We start from the raw sequence: 25,558 nt of genomic DNA, 5'->3' as shown, positions 1-25,558 counted from the left end.
AATGTAACAAGACAAAACAAATGGATATATGAGAAATGGAGCAGCGATGGCTAGAAAGCCGGTGACGCCGAACGAACAAGGAGAGGAGCCGACTTCGGTGGAAGTCGTGTCAGTGGTAAAGGGGCTTTTTTCATAAAGGATAATTACTATAAACTAACAGGGTGGAAAATTATATCAGGGACACACAGAACATTTAAAATAAAATAAATACAATAATTTTAACTAGGACTATAAAATAATGAAGAAAGGTTTTAAATATAGAATTATTTTATGGCTTATATTTATTTTAAAATTTGACGAATAAGGGTAGGTGGCAAAAATGCCTACATCCACTGAAAAAAAGTATTCGATATGCATAACATTTCCCTTCAAAATCCATATTTTTGTTTTCAAGGTAAAGGACACCTGACCTTATATTTAAAGCATTTTAGAATCAAACAATTTAAACAATAAACAATTTTACAATAAATAAGAAGTGATATTTCTTGGGGACAGAAAAGGCACCGCATGTTAGGAATGACATGACTCTGCCATGGTTTGCTGGGCAAAGCCTATGGAGAAAGAGCTGTTGTAGGGTTTTAGATTAACGCTGAAAATAAGGTATGTGGTAAACATAAATCTTATACGTTTTGTTCTATGAGATAATCTTCATCAGCAGACCACTTTTTCAGTAATTATGTCATAAAAAATATCACATAAAGACTTAAAAATCCAAAGTTCATGTTAGCAGACTGATATTATCTCACAGAACAAAACATATAAACTCTCCTAAGCCTGTGTTAACCACCTTATTTTTAGCGTTTATCCCAAAACACTTTTCTTTCTCCATTTCCCCAATGGCTGAACGAACCAGAGGTAATCCATTTCTGGATTTTAAACTTCAAGATGGTGGGCTCTATATAGAGGTAAGAAAGACATTGATTTTGAGACCACATGTTATATTTTCATACTTTAGTATATGCTTTTCATATTAATGGGAAATACCTCGAAAAAACAAGCATATCACTAAGCGTACCGCAAGCTTTCTATTTTCAAAGCTTTTTAGATTGAATTCAGCTTGTGGCTTAGTAATTTAGCTTTTGCTACTCGCGGAAACACATTTTTAGATGACCACCACAGCTAAAATCCTTAAAAGTTGCTGTGAGAAAGCGGCACCGCCCTGTGACATAGCTCAGTGCTTATTATCGGAAGTATTAGATTATGAAATCTGACTTTTTGGATAATGTTAATGATATGTTAGAGAAAGACCCCACTGAACAATTCTGAACATGAAGAATCATATTTGTTTTGGTAAAATATATTTTATAGCATAAGGAAGTGAAATTGCACATTGCGTTCAGCCAATCAGGTTGCAGTAGTCTTTTGTTTACCCCTGGCTGAACACTAGGTGCAACATCAGGAAATAGCATTCCTAGGCATTAGCCACTCCAGCACAACTCTATCAGCACAAATCTACAGTTGTCGGTTACCGTGTATTAAGGCAGAACTGATTGAATACAGCCCTTGCTGAGAGTGAGTGCAAAACCAAAAATCAACATACAAACAATGTTTTTTCTTGTGATCGTGTCAGGTTGAATGTGTTTGTACCTGGTCATGTCATTATGGGGGTAGAGACATTTGAATTGCACTTTTACAAATGTCTGTACATATTACATTAATAACAAGACGCCAATACATTCTAGAACCCACAGGAAAAAGATTTCTAGAACAACATAGGAACAATAAGTGTAACACAGAACAGCAACAATGGTCCACTTACAAAATGGCAGCAGTTCAAATGATCAAAGTTTATAAAAGGACGGTGGACGAATGAGCATCAAGTCAGACATTCTTTTGCCCTGAGTGACAGTGATTGTGTGTGTGTGTACACGTGTCTAGATTTCATTATTCTCCAGACTTGGGTCAGCTAGTTGGAGAGTTAGATCTGAAAGAGAAAACAGAAACTGGAATTAATACATGAAACCAAGTAATAAAATTGACTGGGGATCAATAAAGTTAATTAAAATGTTATATCCCATGACTGGAAAGGTCTCACGGAGGAAGGAGGCACCATTTCGTAGAAATAGAACATATGTGTAACCTATATCATATGTATTACATATCTGTATCCAACCTTACCTCGGAGAGCTGGCGGAGGACGTGTGGGCTTTATCAAGTTACTCTGAGAGAGAGCCTGCACCATCCAGGAGAGGGCACTAGAACAGTACTCCAACTGGGTGAGAGACAGAGAGAGAGAGGGTGAGAGGGGTGACCCTGATGGATGGACTCTATACAGTGCTGAGCAGGCAGTTTCAACAGCTGCAGTCCAAATGTTGAGGGAGAAACCAGGGGAGGCGCATTGAGCCCCCGTCATGTACACACACACACGTGCGTGCACAGATACACACACTAAGCCCCCCCCCCGGCTGACACTGACCTCTGCCTCCAGTATTCTTAGCCTGTGGCCGTGGTCCCGGATCTCTGCCATCTGCTTTAGGACACTGTCCACCCTTCAGACACAACCACAACACAGATTAGAGGTTAATTCACATATCACTTATCAATCAATTTAGGAAGTGTATTAATTAGTTTGATTCATGACTTTAAAATGTAATTGACCCGATCTCTAACAGAGGAAGACAATCAATCTACACCATTCTATTCATAAATGAATCTGGCATTTAGTCGATGACATAAATAAGTGGACGAGGGTGAGAGATGGAGCGATGTCTGACTTGACAGAGGTGCGTTTGAGTCTCTCGGAGTCTTTCTCTCGCTCTCGTTTGTTCTGGGCAGACAGTATATTCTCCTTCTGGATGGCCTCCCATGTGTTCAGTCTACTGGCCTGCCTGCCACGGATATCCAGAACTGAAGAAGGGATAAAGGAGGGGGAAAGAGGGAAGAACAAAGAAAATGAGACGAAGAGAAAATGAGAAAAATAGTCTTGAAGGACAATGGAAGTGGACTTCTAAAATACTGGAAGTGAATTATCTGATCATTGGTCTCCCGTCCTCTGTCTCCCTCCCCCAGTCTCTAACCAAAGTGTTTGATCTTGACAGAGGGGATCCTGCGGATGTGTCTCTTGATGAAGAGGTGGAGGTGGGAGAGGATGATGAAGGGTGGAGCCAGACAGGGTCTAGAGTGGTACTCTGCGATCAAGTTGTAGCGCTGGAACTTCCAGTGGGTGTCGCTGTGCTCCTGCACTTTGGAGAATGTGTAACTACAGGAAGGAAGGAAGGAAGGAAGGAAGGAAGGAAGGAAGGAAGGAAGGAAGGAAGGAAGGAAGGAAGGAAGGAAGGAAGGAAGGAAGGAAGGAAGGAAGGAAGGAAGGAAGGAAGGAAGGAAGGAAGGAAGGAAGGAAGGAAGGAAAGCAAGAAATGGTTAACAGGCAGAATATCAGGGAATAGGTGACTCCCGCTCATATAACCAATGATTGATTTTATTATACTTTTTGGTTAATGATGTTTTGGGCCCCAATGACAGAGCTAGAAAAAGATATGGCATTTTGACAACACTCAAACGTGCAGGGCTAGTATCAAATATGACACTTTAAAAGTCTATCAAGTTGATTAATTTAAATACAACAACAGTAAGGAACTAGATAAGATAAGATGAATTCAGGAATTCAGCCCACGGATTAAAGAGGCCTATTGAATGAGTGATGATCTCTCAAGGGGACACACAAATAGAGTGAAAACCGGCATATGGTGGGGTGCTAGATGGGAAAGAGGGACAGAAAGTGAAAGAGGGACAGAGAGTGAGAGAGGGACAGAGAGTGAAAGAGGGACAGAGTGTGAAAGAGGGACAGAAAGTGAAAGAGGGACAGAGAGTGAGAGAGGGACAGAGAGTGAAAGAGGGACAGAGTGTGAAAGAGGGACAGAGAGTGAAAGAGGGACAGAGAGCGAAAGAGGGACAGAGAGCGAAAGAGGGACAGAGTGTGAAAGAGGGACAGAGTGTGAAAGAGGGACAGAGTGTGAAAGAGGGACAGAGTGTGAAAGAGGGACAGAGAGTGAAAGAGGGACAGAGAGCGAAAGAGGGACAGAGTGTGAAAGAGGGACAGAGTGTGAAAGAGGGACATGAGAGTGAGAGAGGGACAGAGTGTGAAAGAGGGACAGAGAGTGAGAAAGGGACAGAGAGTTAAAGAGGGACAGAGTATAAAAGTGGGACAGAGAGTGAAAGAGGGACAGAGAGTGAGAGAGAGACAGAGAGTTAAAGTGGGACAGAGAGTGAAAGAGGGACAGAGAGTGAAAGAGGGACAGAGTGTGAAAGTGGGACAGAGAGGAGTGAAAGAGGGACAGAGAGTGAAAGAGGGACAGAGAGTGAAAGAGGGACAGAGTGAAAGAGGGACAGAGTGTGAAAGAGGGACAGAGAGTGAAAGAGGGACAGAAAGTGAAAGAGGGACAGAGAGTGAGAGAGGGACAGAGAGCGAAAGAGGGACAGAGTGTGAAAGAGGGACAGAGTGTGAAAGAGGGACAGAGTGTGAAAGAGGGACAGAGAGTGAAAGAGGGACAGAGTGTGAGAGAGGGACAGAGAGTGAAAGAAGGACAGAGTGTGAAAGAGGGACAGAGAGTGAAAGAGGGACAGAGAGTGAGAGAGGGACAGAGAGTGAAAGAGGGACAGAGTGTGAAAGAGGGACAGAGAGTGAAAGAGGGACAGAGAGTGAGAGAGGGACAGAGAGTTAAAGAGGGACAGAGTATGAAAGTGGGACAGAGTGAAAGAGGGACATGAGAGTGAGAGAGGGACAGAGTGTGAAAGAGGGACAGAGAGTGAAAGAGGGACAGAGTGTGAAAGAGGGACAGAGAGTGAAAGAGGGACAGAGAGCGAAAGAGGGACAGAGTGAAAGAGGGACAGAGTGTGAAAGAGGGACAGAGAGTGAAAGAGGGACAGAGAGCGAAAGAGGGACAGAGTGAAAGAGGGACAGAGTGTGAAAGAGGGACAGAGAGTGAAAGAGGGACAGAGAGCGAAAGAGGGACAGAGTGAAAGAGGGACAGAGTGTGAAAGAGGGACAGAGTATGAAAGTGGGACAGAGTGAAAGAGGGACATGAGAGTGAAAGAGGGACAGAGAGTGAAAGAGGGACAGAGAGTGAAAGAGGGACAGAGAGTGAAAGAGGGACAGAGAGAAAGAGGGACAGAGTGTGAAAGAGGGACAGAGAGTGAAAGAGGGACAGAGAGCGAAAGAGGGACAGAGTGAAAGAGGGACAGAGAGTTAAAGAGGGACAGAGTATGAAAGTGGGACAGAGAGTGAAAGAGGGACAGAGAGTGAGAGAGGGACAGAGAGTTAAAGAGGGACAGAGTATGAAAGTGGGACAGAGTGAAAGAGGGACATGAGAGTGAGAGAGGGACAGAGTGTGAAAGAGGGACAGAGAGTGAGAAAGGGACAGAGAGTTAAAGAGGGACAGAGTATGAAAGTGGGACAGAGAGTGAAAGAGGGACAGAGAGTGAGAGAGAGACAGAGAGTTAAAGAGGGACAGAGTATGAAAGTGGGACAGAGAGTGATAGAGGGACAGAGAGTGAAAGAGGGACAGAGTGTGAAAGTGGGACAGAGAGTGAAAGAGGGACAGAGAGTGAGAGAGGGACAGAGAGTTAAAGAGGCACAGAGTATGAAAGTGGGACAGAGTGAAAGAGGGACATGAGAGTGAGAGAGGGACAGAGAGTGAAAGAGGGACAGAGAGTGAAAGAGGGACAGAGAGCGAAAGAGGGACAGAGTGAAAGAGGGACAGAGAGCAAAAGAGGGACAGAGAGTTAAAGAGGGACAGAGTGTGAAAGAGGGACAGAGTGTGAAAGAGGGACAGAGAGTGAAAGAGGGACAGAGAGCGAAAGAGGGACAGAGTGAAAGAGGGACAGAGTTAAAGAGGGACAGAGTATGAAAGTGGGACAGAGAGTGAAAGAGGGACAGAGAGTGAGAGAGGGACAGAGAGTTAAAGAGGGACAGAGTATGAAAGTGGGACAGAGTGAAAGAGGGACATGAGAGTGAGAGAGGGACAGAGTGTGAAAGAGGGACATGAGAGTGAGAGAGGGACAGAGTGTGAAAGAGGGACAGAGAGTGAGAAAGGGACAGAGAGTTAAAGAGGGACAGAGTATAAAAGTGGGACAGAGAGTGAAAGAGGGACAGAGAGTGAGAGAGAGACAGAGAGTTAAAGTGGGACAGAGAGTGAAAGAGGGACAGAGAGTGAAAGAGGGACAGAGTGTGAAAGTGGGACAGAGAGGAGTGAAAGAGGGACAGAGAGTGAAAGAGGGACAGAGAGTGAAAGAGGGACAGAGAGTGAAAGAGGGACAGAGAGTGAAAGAGGGACAGAGTATGAAAGTGGGACAGAGAGTGAAAGAGGGACAGAGAGTGAAAGAGGGACAGAGAGTGAGAGAGGGACAGAGAGTTAAAGAGGGACAGAGTATGAAAGTGGGACAGAGAGTGAAAGAGGGACAGAGAGTGAAAGAGGGACAGGGTGTGAAAGAGGGACAGAGTGTGAAAGAGGGACAGAGTGTGAAAGAGGGACAGAGAGTGAAAGAGGGACAGAGAGTGAAAGAGGGACAGAGTGAAAGAGGGACATGAGAGTGAGAGAGGGACAGAGTGTGAAAGAGGGACAGAGAGTGAGAAAGGGACAGAGTGTGAAAGAGGGACAGAGAGTGAAAGAGGGACAGAGAGTGAAAGAGGGACAGAGTGTGAAAGAGGGACAGAGAGTGAAAGAGGGACAGAGAGTGAAAGAGGTACAGAGAGTGAAAGTGGGACAGAGAGTGAAAGAGGGACAGAGAGTGAAAGAGGGACAGAGTGTGAAAGAGGGACAGAGAGTGAAAGAGGGACAGAGAGTTAAAGAGGGACAGAGTATGAAAGTGGGACAGAGAGTGAAAGAGGGACAGAGAGTGAAAGAGGGACAGAGTGTGAAAGAGGGACAGAGAGTGAAAGAGGGACAGAGTGTGAAAGAGGGACAGAGTGTGAAAGAGGGACAGAGTGTGAAAGAGGGACAGAGAGTGAAAGAGGGACAGAGAGTGAAAGAGGGACAGAGTATGAAAGTGGGACAGAGAGTGAAAGAGGGACAGAGAGTGAGAGAGGGACAGAGTGTGAAATAGGGACAGAGAGTGAGAGATGGACAGAGTGTGAAAGTGGGACAGAGAGTGAAAGAGGGACAGAGAGTGACAGAGGGACAGAGTGTGAAAGAGGGACAGAGAGTGAAAGAGGGACAGAGAGTGAAAGAGGGACAGAGAGTGAGAGAGGGACAGAGTGTGAAAGAGGGACAGAGAGTGAAAGAGGGACAGAGAGTGAAAGAGGGACAGAGAGTGAAAGAGGGACAGAGAGTGAGAGAGGGACATAGAGTGAAAGAGGGACAGAGAGTGAAAGATGGATAGAGAGTGAAAGAGGGACAGAGAGTGAAAGAGGGACAGAGTGTGAAAGAGGGACAGAGAGTGAAAGAGGGACAGAGAGTGAAAGAGGGACAGAGTATGAAAGTGGGACAGAGTGTGAAAGAGGGACAGAGAGTGAGAGAGGGACAGAGTGTGAAAGAGGGACAGAGAGTGAAAGAGGGACAGAGAGTGAAAGAGGGACAGAGAGTGAAAGAGGGACAGAGTGTGAAAGAGGGACAGAGAGTGAAAGAGGGACAGAGAGTGAAAGAGGGACAGAGAGTGAGAGAGGGACAGAGAGTGAAAGAGGGACAGAGAGTGAAAGAGGGACAGTGAGTGAGAGAGGGACAGAGAGTGAAAGAGGGACAGAGAGTGAAAGAGGGACAGAGAGTGAGAGAGGGACAGACCGAGAGGGTCCGTTACCTGAACATGGCAATGAGCAGGTTGACCAACAGGATGTTGGTGACCAGCAGAAAGATGACCAATAAGATGACCACCAGCCAGTTAGCATAGGTACTCGTGCAGGGCTCGGCCCCTGCCTCGATCAGGGTGACGTTATTGGTGCACTCTATCCCCTCCTCCAGTTTATCAGCTACAGACAGACAGAGGGAGAGGAGGGAGGGAGACGGTGAGAGTTCAAAAGAGATGGGAAGGAGCAGGGGGAGGGGTGTGCAGAATAAATATTTAAAATGGTACGACAAAGAGGGTAGATTGGGCAGAGGTTGGAGGGAATTTCGATGGGATACAGAGATAGAGGAACCGAGAAAGAGAGAGGCAGGTATACACATACACACTGAGTATACACAACATTAGGAACACCTGCTCTTTCCATGACATAGACTGACTCGTGAATCCAGGTGAAAGTTATCCCTTATTGATGTCACTTGCTAAACCCACTTCAATCAGTGAAGATGAAGGGTAGAAGACAGGTTGAAGAATGATTTTCAAGCCTTGAGACATGGATTGTGTGTGTGCCATTCAGAGGGTGAATGGGCAAGACAAATTATTTAAGTGCCCTTGAACAGGTTATGGTAGTAGGTGCCAGGTGCAACGATTTGTGTCAAGAACTGCAATGCTGCTGTGTTTTTCACGCTTAACAGTTTCCACCACCACCTAAAGGACATCCAGCCAACTTGACACAACTGTGGGAAGCATTGGAGCCAACATGGGCCAGCATCCCTGTGGAACACTTTCGACACCTTGTAGAGTACATGCCCTGACAAATTCAGGCTGTTCTGAGGGTAAACTCAACATTAGGAAGTTGTCCTTAATGTTTATTACGCTCAGTGTGCATACAGGTATATACACAGGTAACTTCCAAAATAAAGGAAACACCAACATAAAGTGTCTTAATAAGGCGTTGGGCCACAACGAGCCAGAACAGCTTCAATGTGCCTTGACATAGATTCTACAAGTGTCTAGAACTCTATTGGAGGGATACAACACCTTTTAATCCATGAGAAATTCCATCATTTGGTGTTTTGTGGACACACACACACATTACATCTCCTATCTTCCTTTCAGACCCCTCTTTCAAAGTCACAGATCTCTTCTAGCCATGGTAGCCAAAATAATGGCCAACTGAGGAATGTTTGTACATGACCCTAAGTATGATTGTATGGTAATTGTTTAATTAACTTGGGAACCACCTACTTTCCAACCACCTCATTTACTCAAGTGTTTCCTTTATTTTGGCAGTTACCTGTACTATGTTACATGCAAACCACATTCGTACACAAACATTAACACACCATCCATTTCATGAATGGGGATATGTCCAAATATGTGCAGGTATGGCCTGTAGAACACTCGGCGGAAGATCCAACCGGGACGAGGATCGTAGGAGTAGAGCAGCGCCTGATTGGCTACGCCGTAGGCCATGAGCCACACCGCCAGGAAGAAGAGGAAGAAGAAGACATCCTTCATCTGCCAATCAGGAGGGGGAACAGAATATTAAGGGGAGAAAATGACATTGTCTGTTTTCTCTAGTGCAGTTTTTAAAACTTGTTTTTGGATATTAGTTGTCGCTGCCAAAACCAGCACCTGGATCTAGACCATAGACAGTGCTTTACAAAAGTATTCAGGCCCCTTGGATTTACAAAGTGGGATTAAAATAGATTTATTTGTAATTTCTTGTCAACAGTCTACACAAAATACTCAAAATGTTAAAGTGGGAGATTTTCTCTTTTATAAAAGAATAATAGAAATTATATATATATATATATATATATTCCACTTTGACAGATTATTTTGAGTAAATTGTTGACAAAAAAAATTACAATTAAATCAATGTTAATAAAATGTGAAGAAATCCAAGGGGTCTGAATATTTTTGCTAGACAGGTTGGGGACTCTACTTCCCAAAATACAGTTTTAGCATGGCAGCGCCAATATGGACTTTCACCATTTTTAAGTAGTCAAATGGGTGGGACTTCCAATTGGTTAAGAAAGGATTACATGATTCCATCCGGGTATTAGGAGGGATCAGACAATGAATTATGCTTGTGAGCAAAGATTCCAAAATTGCAAGTGGAATTAAATCGCAAACCTTGGCTATATACCTGTTCAAACAACAAACTCAGGGTGGTTTGTGTGCACCTTTTCAGTTTGTTTGTGAACTCATAGAAGTTGTAAAAGGAAATTGACTACTTCAAAATGGAGATGGCCTCGATGGCGCTGCCTATGCTATCAGACTCAATGACACACACACACACACATATACACACATACACACACACACACACACACACACACACACACACACACACACACACACACACACACACACACACACACACACACACACACACACACACACACACACACACACACACACACACACACACACACTTTTACATACACAGTGCCTTCGTAAAGTATTCAAATTCATTGACTTTTACCACATTTTGTTACATTACAGCCTTATTCAAAAAATGATTAAATTAAAAAGAAAATCTACACTCAATACCCCATAATGGCAAAGTGAAAACAGGTTCTTAGAAATGTTTGCAAATGTATTAACAATTTTCTATTTACATAGGTATTCAGACCCTTTGCTATGAGACTTGAAATTGAGCTCAGGTGCATCCGGTTTCCATTGATAATCCTTGAGATGTTTCTACAACTTGATCGGAGCCCACCTGTAGTAAATGAAATTGATTGGACAGGATTTGGAAAGGCACACACACCTGTCTATATAAAAGGTCCCACGGTTGACAGTGCATGTCAGAGCAAAAACACTCGGAGTGTGGTGTCAGGCTATCTGCATTGTGTCCCACCGCCCGCCAACCCCTCTTTTTACGCTTCTGCTACTCTCTGTTCAGCAAATGCATAGTCACTTTAACGATACCTATATGTACATACTACCTCAATAAGCCTGACTAACAGGTGTCTGTATATAGCCTTGCTACTCTTTTTTCAAATGTATTTTTACTGTTGTTTTATTTCTTTACTTACCTACACACACACACACACTTTTGTATCGCACACACACACATACTTTTTTTTAAAAGAGCCTGTAAGTAAGCATTTCACTGTAAGGTCTACCTGTTGTATTCGGCGCACGTGACAAATAAACTGATTTGAAACTACCTGCCCTCCATGACACCTACAGCACAGTGAGGCCAAAAAGATTGTCAAGGGCAACAACCACCCGGGCCACTGCCTGTTCACCACGCTACCATCCAGAAGGCGAGGTCAGTACAGGTGCCTCAAAGCTGGGACCGAGAGATTGAGAAACAGCTTCTATCTCAAGGCCAGCAGACTGCTAAACAGCCATCACTAACTCAGAGAGGCTGCTGCCCACATTGAGACCCAATCACTGGACACTTTAATAAATGGATCCCTAGTCACTTTAAACAATGCCACATTAAATAATGCCACTATAATACTGTCTACATATCTTACATTACTCATATCACATGTATATACTGTATTGAGACCCAATCACTGAACACTTTAATAAATGGATCCCTAGTCACTTTAAACAATGCCACATTAAATAATGCACTTTAATAATGTTTCCATATCTTACAGTATAGTATATACATGTGATATGAGTAATGTATTTTATACCAACTAATGCACCTTGCCTATGCCGCTCGGCCATCGCTCATCCATATATTTATACGTACATATTCTCATTTGCCCTTTTAGATGTGTGTATTAGGTCTTTTTCGGGAATTGTTCGATTTGTTAGATATTACTGCACTTTTGGAACTAGAAGCACAAGCATTTCCCTACACTCACATTAACATCTGCAAACCATGTGTATGTGACCAATAAAATTTGATTTGATTTTATAGTAGAGTGGCCAGACGGAAGCCACTCCTAAGTAAAAGGCACATGACAGCCCGCTTGGAGTTTGCCAAAAGCCACCTAAAGACTCTCAGACCAGGAGAAACAAGATTCTCTGGTCTGATGAAACTCAGATTGAACTATTTGGCCTGAATGACAAGTGTCACGTCTGGAGGAAACCTGGCACCATCCCTACGGTAAAATATGGTGGTGGCAGAATCATGCTGTGGAGATGTTTTCAGCAGCAAGGACTGGGAGACTAGTCAGGATCGAGGCAAAGATGAACGGAGCAAAGTACACAGATCCTTGATGAAAACCTGCTCCAGTGCTCTCAGGACCTCAGACTGGGGCAAAGGTTCACCTTCCAACAGGACAACGACCCTAAGCACACAGCCAAGACAACGCAGGAGTGGCTTCGGGACAAGTCTCTGAATGTGCTTGAGTGGCCCAGCCAGAGCCTGGACTTAAACCTGATTAAACATCTCTAGAGAGAGCTGAAAATAGCTGTGAAGAAATGCTCCCAATCCAACGTGACAGAGCTCGAGATGTTCTGCAGAGAAGATTGGGAGAAACTCCCCGAATACAGGTGTGCCAAGCTTGTAGCGTCATACCCAAGAAGACTTGAGGGTGTAATTGCTGCCAAAGCTGCTTCAACAAAGTACCGAGTAAAGGGTCAGAATAGTTATGTAAATGTAATATTTCCGTTTTTTTAACTTAAAAAAAAAAATGTCTAATAACCTGTTTTTGCTTTGTCATTATGGGGTATTGTGTGTAGATTGATGAGGGAAAAATGTATTCAATCCATTTTAGAATAAGGCTTAACTTAACGAAATGTGGAAAAAGTCAAGTGGTCTGAATACTTTTCGAAGGCACTGTATACACAGACATACAATACCAGTCAAAAGTTGACACACCTACTCATTCCAAGGTTTTCATCATTTTAACATTGTAGAATAATAGTAAAAGTGTTACACAAATCAAAATCAGTATATTTTATATGAGATTCTTCATCTCCACCCCATCTCATTTTCTTTCTCTCAAATTGTAGCAAACTTGCAACATTTTCTCTATGCCCATGGCAAAATGTGTAAAATTGCAGGAAATGAACTCTAAAACTAAATTTCGCTAGGGATCCCAAAAAGCTTTAAGGCTAGGACTTTGACTACATGTTTGTGGGTAAGCAGAGCCCTTTTGTGGCCCTCACAACCATGAAAGTTGTCAATCCCTGATCTAGATGCACTGCAGTAAAAAGGGTTTTATCCCTCTTTTTAGAAAGCCCTCACCATTTTTTCAACGATGATGATCTTGGGTCCCAGCTGTTTGTGGATGGCGAATATGTGGATGAGACGGAGGGTAAACACCATGTAGTCCACAGCCATCACAGCCCGGCCAAATTCATAGGACCACGGGAACATTCTAGAACACACAAAAAACACATGGTTATAGTCGGTTCTGAATGAAAGTATTGAAAATACTTATTTTTCGGATGTTGAAAATATGTATTTTCCAGCAGGAATCAGGAGGATAGAATTATGGTCCGATTTGCCAAATTGAGGGCGAGGGAGAGCTTGTACGCGTCTCTGTGTGCGCAGTAAAGGTAGTCTAGAATCTTTCCCCCTCTGGTTGCACATTTAACATACTGATAGAAATTAGGTCAAGCTGATTAAAGTCCCTGGCCACTAGGAGTGCCGCCTCTGGATGAGCGTTTTCCTGTTTGCTTATGGTGGTATACAGCTCACTGAGCAGGGTTTTAGTGCAAGCATCGGTCTGTGGTGGTTTGTAGACAGCAGGCTGGTAGGGCTAACGTTAGCAGGCTAGTTGGCTAGCAACCTTGCAAGCTGATTTGTAACAATACATTCGTAAAGTATTTGCTTGTAAGTTGTCTGAAAATGTAATTGAAACTAGTAGTCATGTGTAAACGATTTGGTTTCATTTGAAGTTACACATTAAGTTATTTGTTGGAATTTACATTACTGGGAATAGCATGGCTTGCTGGGTCCTTCATATAAATGTCACACTCCACAAAAACATTTTCCAATGTTGACTTTGGCACTCTGATCGGTTTTATATAATAACTTGAAAAACAGAAAAGCAACATGTAACTTCACATTGGGACTTTTGATGCGAATACTAATGCAAATCCATATGTTACATGTGGTTACGTTTAAGCTACCTACCCTTTAAGTTGGAAGGTAAAACCGAATCGTATATATGGACGTGGCTGTAAATACTCATCATTCTCCATCAGCCATTGTTTTTCAATAGGACACAGTGGAATTATAGTGTAGTGTAGAATGTACTGCTGAAATAACTGGGTTGTATATAACAATATATTCCACTATCTGATGAGCTGGTGAATTTCAAGCAGAGAGACAGGCAATACTGAATCAGTTGACAAGTCATGTAGAAAAGGTGATCTTGTACAATGTTTCATGAGGCAGAAAAGGCATACAACATCATTCAGCCAACTGCGTTACAATACCCCTATTTCTGATCATTAACGTATGTTTTTATTTTATTTTACCTTTATTTAACTAGGCAAGTCAGTTAAGAACCAATTCTTATTTTCAATGACGGCCTGGGAACAGTGGGTTAACTGCCTATGTAGTGTATAAGAATAATGAAACTAAGACTGACATATTTCTCAACATGCTCAAAACCTGCCATTGGATACAAACGATTGTATAAAAAAAAGTAATATATTGTACGGAAAATGATATTTTCTTCGTAAGTACTTCAAAAATAACTGTTTTGAAATGTTTATCTTGTATTTTTTGCTATTGGATTAAATGGTAGTTAGAATGACTCAATGGTGAGCCTATAAACTGGTGACACATCTTTTTGTTTTCATGGTATTTCACAGACAAAACTTTGATTTTGCATGAATGACTCAGGTGTGAAAGATGTATGAAACCCCAATGAATGCTCAATCAAAGGTTCTGAACATAAGACAGGGAGAATTACAAGTGTAATCAGCTTAGATTTTTGTACGTACCAGAGTTTTGAAAAATATACCACTTACATCTGGAAAACGTGCCAAAGTGATAGAAAAAAACGAATATTAGACATTTTAAAAAGCTGTTTACGTCGACACAGACACAAACACGTGCACATATGTAAAAACACACACCTGCAGCACATGCCCAGTGCAAAGAGTGAGATAGCTGTGATGTCACACTTATTCCACATGTCCTGGATGTAGAGCTTCATCCTCTGATATAAAGTAGTGCTGCCTCTGAAGAATGTCTGATAGAGAGAAGGACAGAAAGGGAGGGAGAGCAATAACAATTATTTTTATTGTCATCTCCAAAATGAATGGCAGCCTTGATAAAGATGACCAAAAAATACATATTGAACTATATATACACATATATACACATATATACACATATATACACATATATACACATATATACACATATATACACATATATACACAGAGTGCTAAGAAAAGGTATTTGCCTCCTTTCAAATTTTCTTCACTTTAGCATATTTTGGATGTTGAACATTCAACAAAAGCTAATATTAGATAAAGGGAACCTGAGTGAACAAATAACACAACAATTACATACTTATAAAATGTGTTTCATAAACAAAGTTAGCAAACACCCAATGACCCTGTGTGTAAAAGTAATTGCCCCCTTACACTCAATAACTGGTTGTTTCACATTTAGCAGCAATATCTCCAACCAAACGCTTTCTGTAGTTGTTGATCGATCGCTCACGACGAAAACAAAGAGGAGGATGGAATTTTGGCCCACTCTTCCATGCAGAACTGCTTCAACTTGGTTGGTTATTACTGCATTGTCGGAACTAGAAGCACAAGCATTTCGCTACACTCGCATTAACATCTGCTAACCATGTGTATGTGACAAATACATTTGATTTGAACTCAGCGACATTTGTGGGTTTTCAAGCATGAACTGCTCTCTTCAAGTCCTGACACAATAGGGATTAGGTCTGGCCATTCCACAGTAATAACCTCATACCAACGGTCAAGCATGGTGGTGGTAGTGTGATGGTTTGGGAATGCTTTGCTGCCCCAGGACCTGGACAACTTGCCTTAATAGAAGGAACCATGAATTACACTCAGTATCAGAGAATTCTATCGGAGAATGGCAGGTCATCCGTCTGTGAGCTGAAGTGCAGCTGGGTCACGCAGCAAGACAATGATCCAAAACACACAATCAAGTCTACATGAAAATGGTTAAAAAGAAACACATTTGAAGTTTTGGAATGGCTTAGTCAAAGTCCAGACCTAATCCCAATTGAGATGTTTTGTCAGGACTAGAAACAAGCAGTTCTTGCTTGAAAAAACACAAATGTCGCTGCGCTAAAGCAATTCTACATGCAAGAATGGGCCAAAATTCCTCCACAGCGATGATCAACAACCACAGGAAGCATTTGGTTGCAGCCATTAAAGGTGGCACAACAAGTTATTGAGAGTAAGGGGGCAATTACTTTTTCACGTAGGGGAATTGGGTGTTGCATAACTTTGTTAATTAAATAAATAAAATATGATTCAAGTTTTGTTGTTATTTGTAAAGTCAGGTTCACTTTATCTAATTTTAGGTTTTGGTTGATAACATTCATTATGAAAAATACAGAAAATATGAAAGGGGGCAAATACTTTTTCACGGGACTGTAGAGTGAGAGCAAGAGGAAGAGCGATTCAAGTTCCTCTGTGTCCACATCACTGAGGACTTCATTAACATGGTCTTCTCAACCCAGCAGGAGGCTGAAACGATTTGGCATGGCCCCTCAGATCCTTTTATAGCTGCACCATCGAGAGCATCCTGACTGGTTGTATCACTTGCATGGCAACTGCACCAACGTCAACCAGAATGCCCTACAGAGGGTGGTGCGGACGGCCCAGTGCATCACTGGGGGACGTACATGCCAGGCGGTTTCTGAGAAAGGCCCCCAAAAATTGCTGAAGATACATACACACACTCACCACCACACACACACTCACCACCACGCACACACACACCACCACGCACACACTCACCACCACGCACACACTCACCACCACGCACACACTCACCACCACGCACACACTCACCACCACGCACACACTCACCACCACGCACACACTCACCACCACGCATACACTCACCACCACGCACACACTCACCACCACACACACACTCACCACCACACACACTCACCACCACGCACACACTCACCACCACGCACACACTCACCACCACGCACACACTCACCACCACGCACACACTCACCACCACGCACACACTCACCACCACGCACACACTCACCACCACGCACACACTCACCACCACGCACACACTCACCACCACGCACACACTCACCACCACACACACACTCACCACCACACACACACTCACTCACCACCACACACACACTCACCACCACCACTAACAGTGAAATGCTTACTTATGGGTCCTTTTCCAACAACAGGTGTAGACTAACAGTGAAACGCTTACTTATGGGTCCTTTTCCAACAACAGGTGTAGACTAACAGTGAAATGCTTACTTATGGGTCCTTTTCCAACAACAGGTGTAGACTAACAGTGAAATGCTTACTTATGGGTCCTTTTCCAACAACAGGTGTAGACTAACAGTGAAATGCTTACTTATGGGTCCTTTTCCAACAACAGGTGTAGACTAACAGTGAAATGCTTACTTATGGGTCCTTCCCAACAATGAGTTCAAGATCAAGAAAAAATAAATAAATAAATAAATAATAATTCAATACTGACACGAGGAATCAATCCACAGTGAATAACAAATAACAATAATGAGTAAAAATAACAATAACAAAAATATCATGATACAGTACAGGGAGTACCGAGTTGATGTGCAGGGGTACGAGGTAAGATAGATATGTACATATCGGTAGGAGTGAAGTGACTAGGCAAAGGACAGAGAGTGTAAAATAATATAATTGTAAAAAAAACTTGAGCATACAATAGAGTTCGATATTTATCAATGGTGCCAATCATTTTTGAACAGACTATATATATATATGTATATGTTTTGTGTGTGTGTGTGTGTGTGTTTACATGCGATGCGTCCTACCTGTCGAAACTCCTCACAGACCAGGGTGAAGACCCAGAAGTAGAGAACAAACTCGAAGGTGGACGGGCCGTGAGGGGGCGGGGGCTTGAAGTCCAACAATAGGACGTAAGCAAACAGGCTGAGGAACAGGAAGTACATCAGCACGTTGCCTAGAAACGCCGTGACGGGCGCGAACCAGAACTCCCTCCAGCGTAGCAGTACGAACGGCCTCTTAGGATTGGAGGAGGGGGCACCTTTCAGATTGACCCTTACAGCCGCATATTCCTCAGCATCCTCATCCCTGAGAGGACAAGAATTAGAATAATGACTTTTTGTGTGTGCATTCATGCGTGCGAGCGTGCATGCGTGTGTGCGTTTACATCGTGTCGGTGAGGGAGAACATGGTGGCATCGACTCCGTCCAGACTGTCTGTGTCTTGACCATGGGGCACCTGCTCAGTCTTCCCCTCTTCCTCAGGTTCCCTGAGAAAGAGAGAGAGGTAGAGATAGAGAGAGCTGATAAACCGACAGACAGACATTGCGCAGAGGAAACTTTCCTTCACCACCAGCTTCATTTCTCAAATTCACACCCTATGAGGAAAATAAGGAATGCTTTACATATTGGCCATTTGCCACATACTGGAAACTTTATTCCCCTTCACCACCAACCACATGAAAAATTACTATAGTTTACTATAGTGTAAATACTTTAGTATTATTATAGTTATTGTCATTGCAGACTGTATACTGCAGGGGTTTTCAAACTGGGGTCCGTGGACGTACTGCAGGGGTCCGGGGAAATAGAAAATGCCCATTTGAAAATGATTTTTTATGAATATCACAATCTGTAACAGAATACCACCGTGGATAAAAATGGAATGTCTCTGTCCAGTATGAAGAAAGTTAGACGTAGTTTCACCAGCCAATGCTAACTAGTGTGTGACTGGATGTCTACAGGAACAGTTAGCATGCTAGCTAGTGTGTGACTGGATGTCTACAGGAACAGTTAGCATGCTAGCTAGTGTGTGACTGGATGTCTACAGGAACAGTTAGCATGCTAGCTAGTCCTGTAACATCCAACTCTGGGGAAGTAGCTACATATACAGTGGGGAGAACAAGTATTTGATACACTGCCGATTTTGCAAATTTTCCTACTTACAAAGCATGTTGAGGTCTGTATTTTTTTATCATAGGTACACTTCAACTATGAGAGACGGAATCTAAAACAAAAATCCAGAAAATCACATTGTATGATTTTTAAGTAAGTAGTTCAATTAAGTTTTTTAATAAAAATGAATGGAGCGAATTTGGAGTGATAGTTATTTTTTCCTGTGAGCGGTGAGGGTTTTTAGCGAAGCGGGGGAATGTGGACGGTAAGCAATGAATGGGATTTCTGACCGTTCAAATCCTCTGTTAGAATAGTAAAGTTTACTACAGTATTCTATTGTAAATACTGTAGTATTCTATAGTAAACTGTAGTATTTGTTCAAAGTGGGCAGCCAATCCTCTCTATATCTTAATGCTTAATGGATTGGAAATGCTCAGACAGGTAGCCACTAACCTGAAGTTGATGAGGTTGGTGTAGATGAGGGGGGGTAAGAAGAAGGAGAGGATCAGTTTCCAGACTTCTGTGCTCCTCTCCATGTCTCCCCACCAGATCTGAGACAGCAGAGACTGCCAGGGGAAGAGGTAGGAGCAGAGTTAGTCCTGAAAAACTTCAATTAACCACCCTTCACATTCTAATACACACACACTCTGGAAATCTGGTTAGTTTTATAAAGATGAATGTGAACATACAGATCACACAAACAGATTCACACACGTACGCACGCGCACACACACACCTTGACTTCGGATCCCCTGGTTTAATACAGACCTGCAAGCCATCGTGACTGAAGAAGAGGCGGGCATCGGCTGCGGTGGCCATCTCCAGACAGGTAGCTTCGCCCCACACCAGAGACTGCCTTATAAGGAGGTTGAAAGAGCGACTCTCACTGCTCTGATAGCATTCACTGAACACTTCTAGAGAGACAATCAAAGGGTTAATACTCAACACTCACTGAACAAGTCTAATGAGAGGAAACGGGTCACAGGTTTTCACATTGGGTTTCTCATTAGGAATAAGGGGTGCAAATTGGTTTGCTTCCATCCTCATCCTACAGGCCTTGAGTGTGAAAACATTGCCAATGGCCCCAGACTGGGATGCCCTCCAGCAGACTTTTCGAACAGGTGGTCCCTTGCATTCTGATCCGGAGTCGCTACTAGGCATTATGGGGTGTAAATTCACTCACAAAATACAAGATGCTCACTTGTATGCAAAACAGATAAATGCCCCTAGGCATTAATTGGATACCTTGACTGTCTAGGCTTTAATTGGGGAATCAGAATGTCAGGGAGCAGCCCATCACATTAAGTATCAAACTAGCTAAACATTTGGAATAAGGCTAGCCCACCATTGGCCAAGTTCTCAAACTTCTGTGCTAGCTCCTTCAGAGAGAGCTTGGCCGCCGTCTCACTCTCAAGCTTAGACAGCTCCCTCAGAATCTTACAGCCTGCCAGAGCACTGAGGACAGACTCCCCTGCCTAGAGAGAGAGAGAGAAAGAGAGAAAGCAAGAGAAAGTGCGAGAGAGAAAGAAAAAGAAGATTGTTTTAACATAAGTAACATGTCAGAGTTCCGGTTCCGGGGGCATGCATTGAAACGCTTGGCTTTCTTGTGGCTTTCTTTTGCAAAAGAACTATGAATTAACGGACTTATTTTCAAATAATTGTCAACACATACAGTATCATCACATTAAGGTGTGGGATGTTCACTGTATTACAAGGAACAATAGCAGGTCTATTTCGCTCTTGCAGCTGGCATATTCTGTCTGTTCACAATTCACCTGTGGTAACATGGTGGCTTTCAAAACCACACAACAAAAAGAGGTGGCCACTACTATCTGAGAGACTGATTATGAGGAAATAACCATCAGCCCTCGAGCGAAGGGGGGGGGGGTGGATAGGGGGGGGGAATTGTTCACAGTGGGGTTATTATCCACATGCAACCAAGGCTCTCCAACATATACTCTCTGATTACAATCTCATTTATGCCTGGCAAGCACCTAATCCTAAAGCAAAAGCGTACACTTTCTAGTCAAACAGGCATAAATCATAGTCATGAATCAATTTCATACTATTATCTACACCTCTGTTTTCTTTAATCAATAAAATAGATATTCAATATATGAGCTAGTCTGACTGCCCGCTTACTCCTGCCAACTTCAAATGTCAGAATCTCCTAAAAGAACCACAAGGGTGAGGGAGGCATGCTTTCTTCTGGTGGGGGCGGGGGGCTAGGCAGGGTGGAAACTGAGGTGGGGAAATCTTTGTATGAATTTCTATGGTTGTTTTTGTTCCTGTAAACATCCCCCCCTTCTAAAAAAGGTGACAAAACTAAATGGAAAATCTGTCACAAAGAAAAAGGGGATAGAGATCCATACATTCTTAACTGACTTAACTCGTCAGATTAAAGTTTAATAAAATCATTCATTAATCAATTACCATCTCCCAGAAGTAGACAGCCATCTCGCTGCGGTTCTGCAGCACAGCCCAGATGAACAGAGAGGCCCAGGGATGGACACAGCGCTGCTCCCTATACAGACAATCCCCCAGTAACAACCTATTGACTTGCTGAGAGAGGGGAGAGAGACAGTACATAAAGACAGATAGGGTGAATACAGCCTGGTTAGCACAGCAATCACAGTTACATTCTATTACCAGTGATAAAGTGGGTTCACCGTAGCAGCGTTGATAATTCAACTATATTGGTGGAGTCTACAGGCCTAGTAAGTAGGCCTAGTCAGTACATATCACTGGACCTTGTCATTGACAACAGATGCATTTGTAATTCATGTGCTCTGGTAGTGCCCTAAACACTCTTGGAATTTGTTTATCTTTTATTTTTTTTATCTAATCAAATGTTTTGCCACATGCACAGAATACAAGGGGTATAAAGTTGACCGTGAAATGCTTATGAGCCCTTCCCGACAACTTCCCAAGCTTTAAAAAAAATGTATACGAATATTTAAAAAATAAGACAAGGAATAAAATACACAAATATGAAGCTATATACTGGGAGTACAAGTACCATATCACTGTGCAGGGGTACGAGGTATGTGTGGTATAAATGTACATGAAGGCAGGGTAAAGGGACTAGGAATCAGGATAGATAATAAGAGTCAATAAGGAACAGAGTAGCAGTAGCATATAATGAGTGTGAAGGTGTGTGTGTGAAAGTGTGTGTGACATCACTATGCGCACAGGTGTGCGGGGAGGGGGGTGTGTTTGTGTGAAAGTGTAGTGTGTGAGTGTATACACAGTATGGCGTAAATCAACAGTGTACAAAACATTATGAACACCTTCCTAATATTCAGTTGCACCCCCTTTGCCCTTAGAACAGTCTCAATTTGTTTGTGCATGGACTACAAAGTGTCAAAATCATTCCACAGGGATGCTGGCCCATGTTGACTCCAATGCTTCCCACAGTTGTGTCACGTTGGCTGGATGTCCATTGGGTGGTGGACCAGTCTTGATACACATGGGAAACTGTTGACTGTTGCGCCTGGCACCTACTACCATACCCTGTTCAAAGGCACTTAAATTTACATTTCCTGTAGTCTACAATCAGCTCTTTGGTCTTGGGACATTGAGGGGGATGCTGTTTTCCTGGCACCACACTGCTAATTCTCTGATGATGGTGTTGGAATTGTGCGTGGCCACACAGTCATGGGGGAACAGGAAGTACAGGAAGGGGCTGAGCACACACCCCTGAGGGGCCCCCATGTTGAGGGTCAGTGTGGCGGAGGTGTTGTTGCCTACCCTTACCACCTGGGGCTAGCCTGTCAGGAAGTCCAGTTGCAGAGGGAGGCGTTCAGTCCCAGGGACCCAAGTTTGGTGATGAGCTTGAAGGGAACTATGGTGTTCAGGTGGAGAAAGCAATGTGAAGTGCAATTGAGATATCATCATCTGCGGATCTTTTGAGGAGGTATGCAAATTAGAGTGGGTCCAGGGTTTCTGGGATGATGGTGTTGACATGTGTCATGACCAGCCTATCAAAGCACTTCATAATTGCAGATGTGAGTGCTACGGGACGATAGGCATTTAGGCAGGTTACCTTGGAGTTCTTGGTAACAGGGACAATGGTGGTCAGCTTGAAACATGTTAGGATTACAGACTGGGACAAAGAGAGATTGAAAATGTCAGTGAAGACACTTGTCAGCTAGTCTGCGCATGCCCTGAGAACCCGTCCTGGTATTCCATCTGGCCCGGCGGCGGTTTAAAAGTTTTACTCTTATCGGCAAACAGAGAGCGAGATCACTATGAATTCCAGTGTGATTTGCAGGCCTAATGTGGCCTGTAATCCGGGAGCTTCAGAACACTGTGTTAGGGTATATAGGCCCTCAAAAGTAAGGCATTATATACAGCATGTAATGTATTGTCAAAAAGAGGTGGTTTATTTTAAAGGATAATAAGGCTGGTAGAACCATTCAAAGATAAAAGGGTTCTTGTTAGAACTTTTCATAGATGGTTCTAGGAAGAACCTTCCCACTGGGCAAAAAGGGGTTGAATCAATGCTGTTTCCACATAATTTCAAGAAAACAAAAAAATTCCAACTGATTGGATTTGCAAAAAGTCATCAAGGTAAGGGAATTTAGTATTTTTGACACCTTACTTCTAACCTAAATACAATGTCATGGTGACATTTGTTCTTGATTTTACATTGAATTCGAGTTAGTTGACAACTCAACCAAATGAAAATCAAAAATAGATATTGAACTGACGTCTGTGCCCAATGGGTTTAGACGAAAAAAGGGGTTCCTGGTAGAACCATTTATTTAATGGTTCTAGATATAACCAAAAAGGGTTTCCATATGGAAACAAGCTGAAGAACCCTATATGGTTCTACTTAGCAACTTTTTTTCTGAGAGTGTATAGGGGATAGAGTGCTATTTGGAACGCAGCTATGGCAGCCATTACCTTCAGTGTTCTCCAGGTGCTGGTGCTCTGGTCCAAACCCAGAGGACCGTAGTAGAAGGGCTGACACACATCTCCCAGGATGTCCCATAGTAGCCGCGACACCTGGAGGGAGAGGCGAGTCACATATAACGGAGAACAAAACACCTAAATTAAAGGAAATGCGCCTCAACTCTACACAGAGTGTTTTTATCAATAAATTCTCAATACATACTGTACCTAGTCATTTCTGTACCATAAAATAAAGTGCAACCCCTCCTCACCTCATACAAGCTGAGCTCTTTGGCAGAGGAGGGTCCTGATATGGGGCTCTTGAGGGGTGTAGGCTCGTCCGGAGAGCAGGGGACAGTGGGAAGGGATCTGGCCAGGCTCTGCCTCTCTGTGAGGTGTCGCTGGAGAAGCGTGAAGGCCAGAGAGCTGTTGGACAGCGAGCGGTACAGACCCTCCAGACGCTGGTAGGTCAGGTAGTCCAGAATGTTGAGGCCGTTCTCGTTGAAGAGACGTACAAACTGGGGCTTGTTGTTGATCAGTGCGTCCGTCATGGAGTCCTCCAGGTCCTCGTACTGCGGGAGGATGGGAGGGCGTTTTTATAAACATATCTCTCTCTGTCTGTCTGTCAAAAGTGAAACAATAACATCCTGCCGAGTGAGAAAATAAAGGAACGCTTCACAAATTGGAAATTGTTCTGATTTCCAACTTCCCTTCACCATCAGCCCACCTTCTCTTTATTGTTCCAACTTCCCTTCCCTTCAACACCAGCCCACCTTCTCTGTATTGTTCCTTATGAAACCTCTCTGAAGCCGTTCCTTATGTTCCTCATGTTATCAGATACAGAGAAGTTGGAAAGGTAAAGTCTTTCTGTCGTTTTGAATAGAATAAATGCCCTGTCAACTGAATAACATAAAATAACATAAATGGAGTTAAACAGTGGGGTCAGAAATGAGGAGCAGCTCACCCTCCATTGGATGTCTCCATTGAAGAGTTCACTGTTAGCGATGTCCACCCTGTTCCAGGCTACTGCAAGCCTCAGCTCCTCTGTGTACTCACTGGCGTCGCTGGACACACGTTTACTGGCTGACAGAAATGACATTGAGTGAGTGAATAGCTTGACCAGGGTCATGTTCAACATATTTGTCAACAGACGGCAAATGCACAACTCACGCACACCTACCTCTGACCAGAGCCTTCAGTAGCACAGTGTCAAAATCATCAGGACTGTCCTGCTCCCCGTGGAACACTGTGATCAGATCTCTGTTCTGATAGATACTCAGAGCCTGGGGAAAGAAAGAAAACAAAGGAGAGATAAAGAGGGGAGAGAGAGAGACAGAGGGGGGAGAGAGACATAGAGAGATAGAAAAACAAAGGAGGAGAGAGAAAGAGGGGAGAGAGAGAGACAGAGGGGGAGAGAGAGACAGAGGGGGAGAGAGAGACAGAGGGGGAGAGAGAGACATAGAGAGATAGAAAAACAAAGGAGAGAGAAAGAGGGGAGAGAGAGACAGAGGGGGAGAGAGAGACAGAGGGGGGAGAGAGAGACATAGAGAGATAGAAAAACAAAGGAGGAGAGAGGAAGAGAAATAAGCAGTATGATGAAGTGCTCACTCACACACACCCCACCTATCCCACACGCACCCTGTCCACAAGCTTCTCCCGGTCTGCCTCGGCAGGGAAGTGCCTCTTGACCCTCTCACGGGTTCTTTCGCGCAGCTCCGCGCTGGGGCTCTCGCTCCCCTCACCCTCTGGCGGGGGAGAGGTGCAGCTCATCGGCACAGCTGACAGGGCATCCAGCAGCTCACAGATAAGGTCTGCCGCTGGACCAGAACCATTCAACACCAGCCAGGGAGTAGCCTTCCTCAGAGAGAGATCCACCCTCTGGGGGAGAGAGACAGATTTTTTTTTAAGGG

At 43.5% G+C, this 25,558-nt stretch overlaps 1 pseudogene; it reads right to left on the bottom strand.

Annotated features, from left to right (window-relative positions):
* Positions 1-456: 456 nt before the first annotated feature.
* The window catches only part of LOC124000191, a 55,222-nt pseudogene continuing 30,120 nt past the window's right edge, over positions 457-25,558 (bottom strand).

Source organism: Oncorhynchus gorbuscha, linkage group LG16 (genome assembly GCF_021184085.1).
Source record: "Oncorhynchus gorbuscha isolate QuinsamMale2020 ecotype Even-year linkage group LG16, OgorEven_v1.0, whole genome shotgun sequence".
Lineage (NCBI taxonomy): Eukaryota > Metazoa > Chordata > Actinopteri > Salmoniformes > Salmonidae > Oncorhynchus > Oncorhynchus gorbuscha.
This window is presented reverse-complemented; position numbering and strand designations above follow the sequence as displayed.